This window comes from Elaeis guineensis, chromosome 13, assembly GCF_000442705.2.
Source record: "Elaeis guineensis isolate ETL-2024a chromosome 13, EG11, whole genome shotgun sequence".
NCBI lineage: Eukaryota > Viridiplantae > Streptophyta > Magnoliopsida > Arecales > Arecaceae > Elaeis > Elaeis guineensis.
In genome coordinates, this window is record NC_026005.2 from 2,648,398 (window position 1) to 2,661,615 (window position 13,218).

At 35.3% G+C, this 13,218-nt stretch overlaps 1 pseudogene; it reads right to left on the reverse strand.

The window, feature by feature from the left end:
* LOC105060934 (patatin-like protein 2) overlaps positions 1-13,218 on the reverse strand; it is a 30,353-nt pseudogene that overhangs the window by 401 nt on the left and 16,734 nt on the right.

The window sequence follows — 13,218 nt, forward strand, 5'->3', positions numbered from 1 at the left end:
GGAAGATAACAAATTTCAAAGAATAGATTTATGCTAATCAAGAACTTACCTTTTAAGTGCTTGTTCATTTGTTTCTTTGTGTATAGGTTCACATAAACCTGTCTCAAGGTTTATGGTTGAAGTAGGTTTCTTCAAAAGCTCTTCACCAATTTTAACAAGACTATCCAAATTTTCCTCTTTGCTCCATCAACGGAACATGCTGTCCCTTTTAATGTATCATCCTGGTTTGGCAATAACAAAAGGATTGTCATGTTTAATTACCAAATGTATAATACCATATTTTTGAGCTCTGAACATTATATATATGCTAAATGTGTGTATGTGTTCCATTTTCCTGTTATGTAGTGACATTCACAAGCACCCACATATGTGCATGCACTACGGAACAACCATATTATGTATTTTAGTTGATAAGGAACACAACTAATTTTTAGGAATCTTATGAATTTAAAAGGAGGCCGGTTGACTTTCTCAAACTTGATGCTTTCATCTTCATGATATGATTTAAGTTTTTCATTTTTCCTCTGTCTTCTTCTTTTTTCTTTTTTCTAATTCAAGATGGTCAAGCCCTTGCTACCATGTTTGGAACCTCATTATGAACCATGAAGAAATAATAGTTAAACTTAATAAATAATTATTTTTTAATTATATTATCAAGTATTAAATGACATAAACGATTAAAAATGTGTAATACCCGGTCCATTTGGGCCCTGGAGAAAGCCCAAAAGCCCAAATCCCAAACAAAAAAAAAAAAAAAAGAAAGAGGAAACCAACGGGAGGAGGAGGAAGACTCCTAACCGGAGTCTTCTTCCTCTCCATTTTCAATGAAATCGAACTCAAGGAGTTCGACTAGAGTAGAAGACCTCCTCTATAAAACTCCTTTTCCCTCCCTTAGGATTTTACAACAAGATTTTAGTGAAATTTCTAGGAATTTTTAAGGTTACCGTGGGCTTTTGATCGAAAAGGGGGTCCGCCGGAGTCCTTCTCGGCCGTCGGAGCAAGGTAAGCCCCTTCTCTGCCCTTTTACCTCTTTTTGAGTATCTTTCTTTCATCGATGAGCCGGCAAGCTGTCAGTTTGGAAAAGAACAGAACCATCCCTATTTTTCTTTTTCTTTTCTCTGTATGCCACCGGCCACAGCCGCCGTTGGGGTTGTCACCGGGGCTGTGGATGCGCCGCCGTCGTGTGCTGCCAGGGTTGATCGGAGTTGGTCTTCTTTGGTCACATGAGGGTGATAGGAGAAGAGGAGATCGGGTCCCCTATTTTAGATGAGCAAAAGAAGAAAAGAAAGAAGGAAACGGGAAAAAGAGAAGAAGAAGAAAAAGAAAAGAAAAGAAAAAGAAAAAGAAGAAAAAGGAAAAGAAAAGGAAAGAAAAGAAAAGAAAGGAAAATGAGAGTGAGTTTTCCTCTCTCCTCTCTTTAGATTCTCTCTTCAGTTTCTCTCTCTAGACCTTTCTTTCTCTTTATGGATTTTGTCTCTCTAGATTTTTCTCTTACTCTCTGATTACATCACGGATCCTAGGATAAACTTGAGATGAAAATAAGATGACCTGAGATTGCTTCAAAATTTGTGCGATAAATTGGGTCCCGATCCGATCCTTATTCGAAATTTATAATATCGATCATGATTCATTCATATTGAGTCACCCTGATATAATGTCTGATGATCTCAATCATAATATCTTCATCTAAAAGATACGAAGATTCTTTCTTTACTTTCTCTCTCCCTCTCTCTCTAAAATTTTATCTCTAGAATTTTCTCTCTCTTCATGAATTTTCTCTCTCTAGAAGTCTTATAAACCAATGGAGGGTCCAGATATTTAGATAAATCTCAATTTTGGTTAATCCTAAGAGAGATCTTAGATTTATGTTATTAGGATCGATTATCGATAATTTTTTCATATATGATTTTTATATTTGATCAGAGTCATGAAGAGATAAGATTGTCTGCATAAGATGTCGAGTTGGATATCTTATTTGTGAAATTCATAAATCAAAGAAGAACATTGATTTCTATGCTTGAATCAGTCATCGATAAAGGTAAGAATCTCTGTACATGATCACCATTATATATGCTATTTTATCATTGGTCTTGCATCATTGATTTTGCATCATTGAATTTGAGATTGATGAATTGCTATGCTTGAGACACCGTTATATTGCTTATATGATTTTTGAGCATGAGTGTATTATGTCAATACATATGTATCAATGATTGATGGCATGATTGTATGGATATGACATATCTAATTTGATCACAGTGTAAATCAAAATTGATTTGGTGAAATCAACATATAATGATTAAATAAAAAAGAGATATGGTTTGGACTAGCTTGTCATGTGGGACAGCTCGTTGGAGCTTATGTCTGGGATAGCTCGTAAGGAGCTTATGCTTGGGACACCCCCATGGACTTATATATGGATCAGCCGATCAAGAGCTTATATCTGGGACAGCCTGCCAGGAACTTATACTTGGGACAGTCCCATGGGCTTATATGTGGATAAGCCGGTCAGGAGCTTATGCTTGGGACAGTCCGTCAGGAGCTTATGCCTGGGACAGCCTTGAGAGACTTACGAGTAAAAATTTGATCGGATAAAAATTGAGGCATAATGTTGGTTTGTCCAAAGTCAGAAAGAAAAAGATTAAAGATTATGTGATAATGAAAAGAGAAAAAAAGACAAGATATGAAATAATTGTTGAACAAAAGTATTTCACCCATTAACATATGATGGTGCATCTCTTTTAACAAGAAAGATCAATTATATATGTTTGCATTATTCTGAATATTGAATATAAAATTTTATATTTAATTACTTATTCTTATTTTTAGATTATATTATTATATTAGTGTGATATGAAAATTTTTACTGGCTGTAAAGCTCACACCCCTTCATCTTTTTTTTTCTTCTCAGAGTTACAAGATGCTCATGATTGGCTATGGTATGGATTTGTGGATGAGCAAATGCATAGATAGAGTATCATGATATTCGATCAGAGGATAAAAAAAAATTTAATTGTAATTATATAAGTTTTACTAATTATTATTGAAATTAGATATTATGGATGTTGAGAATGTAATGAATTACTTTTGATCTTGCATGTTCTTTAGGGCTTGCTCTAAGGAGTGCGCGGCCATCACGTATCTGACTCGGATGTTGGATTCGGGGCGTGACAGAGTAGTATCAGAGCTCAAGTTATGATCATTTGTGGATTATGATATAAATGATTAGGATATGACAAAATGATATTAAAGCTTAAGTTTAAGATCACTAGGGATTATGAAGTGATATCAAAACTTTATATATAATCAATAGGATGTGATAGAATGGTATCAGAGCTTAGGTTATAATCATTAGGAATTATGATATAAGTGATTAGGATATGACACAATGATAGCAGAAATCAGGTTATGATCATTTGGGGATTATGATAGAAGTGATTAGGATATGATAAAATAATATTATAGCTTAAGTTTAAGTCACTAGGAATTATGAAGTGATATCAAAACTTTATGTATGATCAATAGAATGTGACAGAATAGTATCAGAGCTTAGGTTATGATCATTTGAGAATTATGATATAAGTAATTAGGATATCAACTTTATGCATGATCAATAGGATGTGATAGAATGATATTAGAGCATATGACTGAAGTGGTATCAAGACTTTAAAGTCACTAGGGACTGTGATAACTTTAGGATTTTAATCAATAGAGTATGATAGATAATATCAGAGCTTAAGGTTATAATCATTAAGGAGGTGATAGAATGGTATAAAAGTTTAAGTTATGATCACTAGAGAATATGATTTAAGTGGTATTTGAGCTTAAGATTATAATTATTCAAAATTATGATTTTAGTGATATTTGAACTTAGATTATGATCATAAAGAACATGATAGACATAAAAGAAAAGATTCAATATTTAAAATTTTGAATGAATAGATATTATGATGAAAATTATGCATAAGTGGTATATGATGTCTATAATAGAATTGATGAGTTATATCTTAGATTTCAATTAGTAGAGCTGACCTGAGTATGAGAGTGTTGATCCTAGAATGAAGTGAGAGGTCTAGATATGTTATGTTGGGTATACTCGATGATTTTGAAATGCTAAACTTATATGGATGGAGATCATGATAACTTTTCTGATTTTGATGTTAATTATCTGAGTATTATAAATTTTAAATTTATCAGAAGGAAGTTAGTTAGGATGTGGTCTAAGAAGAAATTACATCATACGAAAGAAAAATATTTTTGAGCATTGAACCTATAAGAGGTCATATATGAAACTCAATTTTAGATAAAAAATATACTCAGATTTTATTATGAGAATATGAGATACACATCTTGGTAAAATTTTTGGTTATTCAAAATATCATATTGTATTAAATTTTAAATCAAAAGTTTACTTTTAAGTGGATCGAAGGTATTTTGATATTGTTGTTAAATTGAAGAAAAAAATTTATTTTAGTATGATATATAAGTTATGATGAAATTTTTAATAATTCGTATTACCATCTTTGGATTAGATTCCTTAATTTTTTTTATAATTATTGAAGATGGTGAAGTGTATTAATTATTCAAGTCAGAGTTCGAATTTTTGAACTGAACTAAGATATCTTGCTAGTGTTAAATTTTGAATGACTTATACAAGAGATAAATTTTGTATGAATTTATCTATTAATATTAAGGATTGTGATGAAGAGAGCTCTACAAGAAATAATCAAGTTGATTCTACTTACAAGGATATTGGCTTGAGTTTTTCTAGTTTATTCGAATTGGAGTTAATTCTTTTAAAAAGAAAGATTGATTTGAAAATTATCTAAATGATTGTAAGGTAAATCTAAGATTAACTCAAATTAATTTTAGACATATTGGATTCTTGGAGAATGATGAAGCTTATGCAATAATTTCAAATATAGAAAGTAGATGAAGATTTAATTTTGATGTGCTATGCCCAAGAGATAGTAAAGATAAAAAAAAATTAAAATTTTACTCTAAGTTTTATATGAAATTTGAAAGTTGGATCTATCTTTGATTGATCTAACATACAAAGATATTTTTATCTTTGATAGACTTATATAATTTGATAAAGTAAGATCAGAGTGCGCAACAAAAATATGATAATTTTAAATTAATTAAAAATATTAATCTTTTAAATTAAAAGATATTATGGAATACATTAGTTGCAAATAAGGAAAGATTTTATTGATAATGAAAGGATGCTATAGATTTTGATCTAGTCTGATTATAGCCGGATAATTTTTGTCAGTAGGTTGCTTCATTGTAGATAATGCCAAGAAATCTTAGATATCTCAAGTTTATTATTAACAGCTTGATAGTTCTGTTATTAGTTCAAACTCAAACCTAGAATGTCTTGACATAGATCTCATATTGTTACTCAAATTGGCATAGAAGGTCGAGGTTTTTCTAAGATGGTAGTCCAGTTGTTCAATTTGTTGGAAGGTCAAGAGAAGAAGAAATCGATGATTGTGAAGAGTGTCCGATGTTTGGCCTTTCTTTATTTTCTATCATAGAAAGTCTGAGATAATTATGAATGTTGAGTGAAATGTATTGAACAAATAATTATGGTATGTAAACACAAGTCTAAAATATTACTGCTCTTCGAAAAAGCTAAAAAAAAGAGAGGATGAGTTTAAGAATTCAAATAATTTTGTTATATCAGGAATCATGAGAAATAAATAATATATAAGAAATTAGTGAAAGTTTGAGAATGACATGAAGAATATACACTTTTGAAATATATATCTCAAACAACGTAACTTAATTTCGAGGATGAAATTATTTGATAGGGGGAGAATGTAATACCTGACCCGTTTGGGCCCTGGACAAAGCCCAAAAGTCCAAATCCCGAACAAAAAAAAAGAAAGAAAGAGGAAACCGGCGGGAGGAGGAGGAAGACTCCTAACTGGAGTTTTCTTCCTCTCTATTTTCGATGAAATTGGACTCAAGGAGTCCGGTTAGGGCAGAAGACCTCCTTTATAAAATCCCCTTTCTCTTTCTTAGGATTTTACAATGAGATTTCAGTGAAATGTTTAGGGATTTTTCAAGGTTACCGTGGGCTTTTGATGGAAAAGGGGGTTCGTCGGAGTCCTTCTCGACCGTCGAAGTAAGGTAAATCCCTTCTCTTCCCTTTTACCTCTTTTTAAGTATCTTTCTTTCACCGACGAGTCGGCAAGCTGTCGGTTTGGAGAAGAATAGGACCATCCTTGTTTTTCTTTTTTTTTTCTCTGTATGCCACCGGCCACAGCCACCGTTGGGGTTGTCGTCGGGGCTGTGGATGCATCACCATCGTGTGCTGTCAGGGATGGTCGGAGTCGGCCTTCTTTGGTTGCATGAGGGCAATAGGAGAAGGGGGATCGGATCCCCTATTTTGGACGAGAAAAAGAAGAAAAAAAAGAAGGAAATGGGAAAAAGAGAAGAAGAAGAAAAAGAAAAGAAAAGAAAAAGAAAAAGAAGAAAAAAGAAAAGAAAAGGAATGAAAAGAAAATGAGAGTGAGTTTTCCTCTCTCCTCTCTCTAGATTCTCTCTCCAATTTCTCTCTCTAGACCTTTCTCTCTCTTTATGAATTTTGTCTCTCTAGGATCTTTCTCTTCCTCTCTGATTGCATCACGGATCCAAGGATAAACTTGAGATGAAAATAAGATGATCTGAGATTGCTTCAAAATTCGTATGATAAATTAGATCCCGATCCGATCTTTATTCAAAATATATAATATCTATCATGGTTAATTCATATTGAGTCATCCTGATATAACCTCTGATGATCTCAATCATAATTTCTTCATCTGAAAGATACGAAGATTCTCTCTCCACTCTCTCTAAAATTTTATCTATAGAATTTTCTCTCTCTTCATAAATTTTCTCTCTCTAGAAGTCTTATGGACTAATGGAGGGTCCAGATATTTTGATAAATCTTAATTTTGGTTAATCTTAGGAGAGATCTTGGATTTGTGTTATTAGGATCGATTATCGATAATTTCTCCATATATGATTTTATATTTGATTAGGGTCATGAAGAAATAAGATTGTCTGCATAAGATGTCGAGTTGAATATCTTATTTGTGAAATTCAAAAATCAAAGAAGAACATTAATTTCTATGCTTGGATCAGTCACTGATAAAGATAAGAATCTCTGTACATGATCACCATTATACATGCTATTTTATCGTTGGTCTTGCATCATTGATTTTGCATTGTTGGATTTAAGTTGGATGAATTGCTATGTTTGAGACACCGTTATATTTCTTATATGATTTTTGAGTATGAGTGTATTATGTCAATACATATGTATCAATGATTGATAGCATGATTGTATGGGTATGACATATCTAATTTGATCACAGTGTAAATTAGAATTAATTTGGTGAAATCAACATATAATGATTAAATGAAAAAGAGATATGGTTTGGACTAGCCTTATCATGTGGGACAGTCCGCCAAGAGCTTATGCCTAGGACAGCTTGCCAGGAGCTTATGTCTGGGACAACCGGTCAGGAGCTTATGCCTGAGACAGTTCGCTAGGAGGTTATGCCTGAGATACCCCCGTGGACTTATATGTGGATCAGTCGGTCAGGAGCTTATGTCTGGGACAGTCCGTCAGGAGCTTATGCTTGGGACAGCTCTATGAGTTTATATGTGGATCAGCCGGTCAGAAGCTTATGCTTGGGTCAGTCCGCTAGAAGCTTATGCTTGGGACAGTCTTGAGAGGCTTATGAGTGAAAATTTAATCGGATAAAAATTGAGGCATAGTGTTGGTTAGTTCAAAGTCAAAAAGAAAAAGATTAAAGATTATGTGATAATGAAAAGAGAAAGGAAAGATAAGACATGAAATAATTGATGAATAAAAGTATTTCACCCATTAACATATGATGGTGTATCTCTTTTGACAAAGAAGATAAATTATAGATGTTTAAATTATTCTGGATATTGAATATAAAATTTTATGTTCAATTGCTTATCTTTATTTTTAGATTATATTATTATATTAGTGTAATATGAGAATTCTTATTGAACTGTAAAGCTCACATCCCTTCATCTTTCTTTTTCTTCTCAAAGTTACAGGATGCTCATGATTGGCTGTGGTATGGATTTGCGGGTGAGCAAATGCATAGATAGAGTGTCATGATATTCGATCAGAGGATAGAAAAAAATTTCAATTGTAATTATACAAGTTTTACTAATTATTATTAGAATTAGGTATTATGGATGTTGAGGTTGTAATGAATTACTTTTGGCCTTGCATATTTTTTAGGGCTTGCTCTAAGGAGTGTACGGCCATCACGTATCCGATCCGAGTATTGGGTTCGAGGCGTGATAAAATAATTATTCTCGTTCATGGAAATATTCTAGAGTCTTTTACATGTTTTTTCTTCTTCTTAGAAAGTTCTAAATGTTATAAAGTCTTATATTTATAAAGTAACAGCTTTTGCACTTGATTATCATACAATGATACATGCGATTTTGGTTATGTATTTCCGCTTGTCCTATTTATGCATGTTATATATACTTTAAAAAAGGAAGCCATGTTTTAGGATAGGCTTTATTTAATTCTGTCATCTTGCTTTAGAAATTCTAAACGGTAAATTGGACATTAATCTGAATATAATTCATTTATAAAAGGAACAGAAGCATACATGACATGCAAGTTAATTTGAATATTTGTGTACATATTATATGTAAACATTACGGGAACAAAAAAGTTAATTAAGTGGCTTCTACATATTCATGCCTGTTCTACTAAGAAGTTAAATCACCAGAAGTATAGAAGGCAATACTTTTAAATAGAAGCTTTCTTCACAAGTACTTAAGATTTAACTTCATCACATTTTCATATTTGTAACAATATAATCAAATAACTCCACATAAACTTGCAACAATCATTTATAAATAGGTCACCTGAATTCTCAAATATTTAGATCCAGAATGTAGGGCTTGGAAGACCACAGATATATGGATATCAACCATATCACTGCTTGCTTGAGTGAAGGCATCGATTAATGGATTCTGTTGCAGTCAATCCCCTCGTCGCCTGGTCACCGGGAACGAGTGCCTGCAAAAGAAAGTCCGCACTAACCGGAGGTGGCTCCGGCGGGGACCCTCCGACGGTCAAGTCAGAGAGGAGACTAGGCAACAGTGAAAAGAAAACAAGGAGCTCAACGAGAGAGGGATAGAGAGAGAGGAGCAAGCCCAAGAGTTTTTCGAAGGGACCTCTAGCACTGTTGCCTTCCCCGATATATATAGTGGAGCATGGTATGGCGCCGTCATTAATGGCGTGGACAATTGAAGAATTGTCAACTCACTGAAGACTGTCAGAGTCGCCGTAAAGGTGTCACTAGGGTTGACCATGCCTTAGGTGGGATAATGTCCCTAGGCGGCAGTGCCGCACGCCGTTGTCAGGACTGACAGTCTCTGACAGTAGTACGGCGATTGGAGGAGCCAACCGATCATAGGTCGGTGGCCAGCTGAGGGGCGTCGGGTGAAAATTTGGGCCCCTCCGTCAGTCAGTCGGGCAGGTTGCAGGAGTCGGGCATCGGACTCCATAGTGCAGTCGGTTGGGAGAGCGGAAAAGGTCTGTCCGACCGACGTATCCTCGATCGGTCGATAGCCGTCGATCGGTCGGTAACGGCACCCGTCGGTCGGTCGGTAACGGCACCCGTCGGTCGGTCGGTCAGTGAAGTCGGGCGTCGGACATGTAGGCCCGATGATGAGTCGGCATGAGTGGGGTCGGTCGGTATTCTCCAACAGATTCCAACCCCCACTGAGCAGCCAACCCAAAATTCCCCATTTACTTGCCTCCTTGGCATCAAGCTTTTCCTCATTCTTTTGTGCATCTGTTCCTAATGAGATGACTAGAAATCGACCATAATCTGTAGGCTTGATTGGGAAGAAATCAGGGTTCCCTTTAAAAATCTCCTTTGTTACTTCTCCCATAGCAACCAATGCCTATAGTTTGCACAATATTAAAAGAAAAAGGAAATAGATTAGTGTACATAAACAATATATGCTAGTACAATATTCTTTAAAAAAAAAAAAACTTGATATTATGTTGCAGTACCGGATTATTAGCTGCAACACCACCATCAATAAGGTTAAATTCCCTCACTTTTCCATCAGAATCTTTCGTTTTAAAGTAATGTCCAGGAAGGTAAGTTGGAGCAGCAGATGTACTAATGCAGATATCAGATAGCTCCGCATCCAATAGAGCATTATTTTTCACCTGCATTTGCAACGTTCATCGTTGTCATGTTAGCACTGAATGATACACGAATAATGTTGGTCAAGTTGCACCCAATTTTAGAAGAGCTTGCTATGGATGATGGGTCACCATTCAAGAATGGCTTGTTATGCATAGTTACTTTGAGTTGACCTTGTTCTCATATACATCCATATTCCAGCAAGCGTTTTCATATACAACCATTTTTCACTTTAGGTTTAAGTAGACAACTTTGTTCATACTATTCAAAGAAAAGTAATTGGAATATTCACATTGAACATAAATAGGGAGAAGGATCTTATTGGACAAGGAAGGGGAGGATCATGCTTATGAAGGAGAATCAAAATAATAGTGAGACAGGAGTAAGAGAAGAACAGCTCTGCCGTAGCAATAGAAATGATAGTGGAAGGTGGATGAACTTATTAAACCCCCATCCATACCTTCGAAAACACACAGGGTTATCATGAGGACAGAAAATTTAAGGATAAACAGCTAGTCATTGCGTATCTGACTTAGCCATTGCAAGGTTTTATAACAAATGTTGTTCTTGAGCACTTCTTAAGTCAACTCATAGATGGAAAATAAAAATTGAAAGAAAGTCAAACTAACTAGAGTTGCAATAATTAAAGAAGAACCTCATAGGAGGAGAATATTGTGGGTTGGAGTCGCTTGATATCGAAAGCAGGTATGACCACGTTTGTCAAGGTCTGGTGCAGTCTCAAGCTCCCCAGTTTTTCCTTAATAATCTGATGAAGATACTTCCCGTCATACTTGGGTCCGCTAAAAAGTCTGAGGGTGTTAAATGCTCCATCAATAGGGCCTCTGCAACACACAGAAGTACAAATCCAATTAGTATATAGTTACCAACCAATTATGGGACATCATCGTTGGATGCTTAGATTTTGGATCCTCAATCTATGGTGCATGTTTCATAGCCACGGCGTCAGTCATCTCATCGGGAATGGAGAGCTCTTGTATAATCTCTAAACCCAGTGTGTTCGGCTTTCCAATGTGAGGCTCTTTGCTTCGAAAGATGAGTGGGTGCCCTCGATTTTCAAGATGAGCGATATAGCGGCTATCCAAATTAGGAAGCACAACTCTTTACGGTGCAAAACATACACCTTGGATTCTTATGGGTTCTATATATTCTAATTTTTTTCTTTTTATTTGTAAATCTCTATACACTGAAAATAATCTAATTCCTCACTAGAGAAGGGAATGATCGCTTTCCGTGATCTTGTTTTCTATCAAAATAATTAGCATTATGATTTCATATATTTATGTTATTTGTATTTGTGTAACTATGGAGAAATCCTTTTCAGTAAAATGGTGGAACCTCATATGGCATCGAGAAATGAAATGGAGTGCAATTTATAAAGATCATTACTGTCACGATATTATATTACGGAAGTACTTGGTTGGGGGGAGTGGATGGAATAAATGTAATACCCAGTATATTTGGGCCTTAGACCTGGTCCAAAATTTCAGAAGCCCAACAAAAAAAAAAAAAAAAGGGAATGGGAAGAAGACTCCCGATGGGCTTTTGAGATTTTGGGCTTGGTCTAAGGCCCAAATAGGTCAGGTATTACATTCTTTTTTCCTTCAAATAATTTCATCCTCGAAATTAAGTTATGTTATTTGAGATATCTAGGGTTCTTCTTGGCATTATCTACAATAAAATAACCTACTGACAAAAATTATCATACTATAATTAGATTAGATTAAGATCTATAGTATCCTTTCATTATCAATAAAATCTTTTCTTATTTACAACTAATGTATTCTATAATATTTTTTGATTTAATATAATACCCAACCTATTTGGGCCTTAGACCAGGCCCAAAATCTCAGAAGCCCAACAAAAAAAAAAAAGGAACAAGAAGAAGACTCCCGATGGGAGTCTTCTTCTTCGATGAATCCCGAACAGAAAAGAGTCCTAGGACCACTGGAGCTCTAGAAATCTCTATAAACATGCCTCCCTCTCTCTCAAGAGCTTTCACCAGCGATCATTGAGCTCGATTCCTTCTCTTTTCTCCGTGGAAGCTGCGGTCTCCTCTTTATTGTGTTCGTCAAAAATCGAAGGTCGGGGATGCCACCGAAGCTCAGGTAAGGCTTCAATTTTTCTTCCTCTCCCTTTTTCCTTTCTCTCCATATCTTTAGACCCTCATTGGCCATCGAAATCGCCAAAAAATTCATAAAAACAGTGAACCCCTGTTCGATCGGGCCACCTTCTTCTTTTTTTCAGCCACCGACGCCGCCGGTTGTGGCGTATCACCCCTAGGATAGGACTCTCATACTTTTATCCCTCTTTTTCAGGAGTTTTGGCCATCGGTGACCGGCCAATGACCGAAAAACAAAAGGAAAAGGGGCGATCCTCTGTTTTCCAAAATTAAAAAAAAAACTCGCTGGCCGAACCTTGCCCCCGGCCATTCCTTGCCCCATCGCTGTCGACCACCACTGTCGGACATCTGGCCACACAACCACCCCTCGTCGGAATTGAGCCACCGAGCCCCACTCGGTCCGTCCCCTGTTCGATCGAGAAGAGAAAGAAGAAAAGAAGAAAGAAAGAAAAGAAAAGAAAAGAATAAAAGAAAAAGAAAAAAAAAGAGAAAAAGAAAAAGTGAAAGAAGAAGAAGAAAAAGAAAAATAGAAAAAAAAAATTTCTCTCTCTTTTCTCTCTCCTCTCTTTACCTTCTCTCTTCAATTTCTCTCTCTAAATTCTCTCTCTAGACCTTTTTTCTCTTTTTATGGATTTTGTCTCTCTAGGGTCATTCTCTCTCTCTGATTGCATCACAGACCCTAGGATAAATTTGAGATGAAAATATGATGACCTGAGATTGCTCTGAAAATCATGTAGTAGATTGGATCCCGGTGCGATCTTTATTCAAAATTGATAACATCGATCATGGTTAATCCATATTAAGTCATCTTGATATGACCTCTGATGATCTCAATCATGATTACCACTTTTGAAGGAT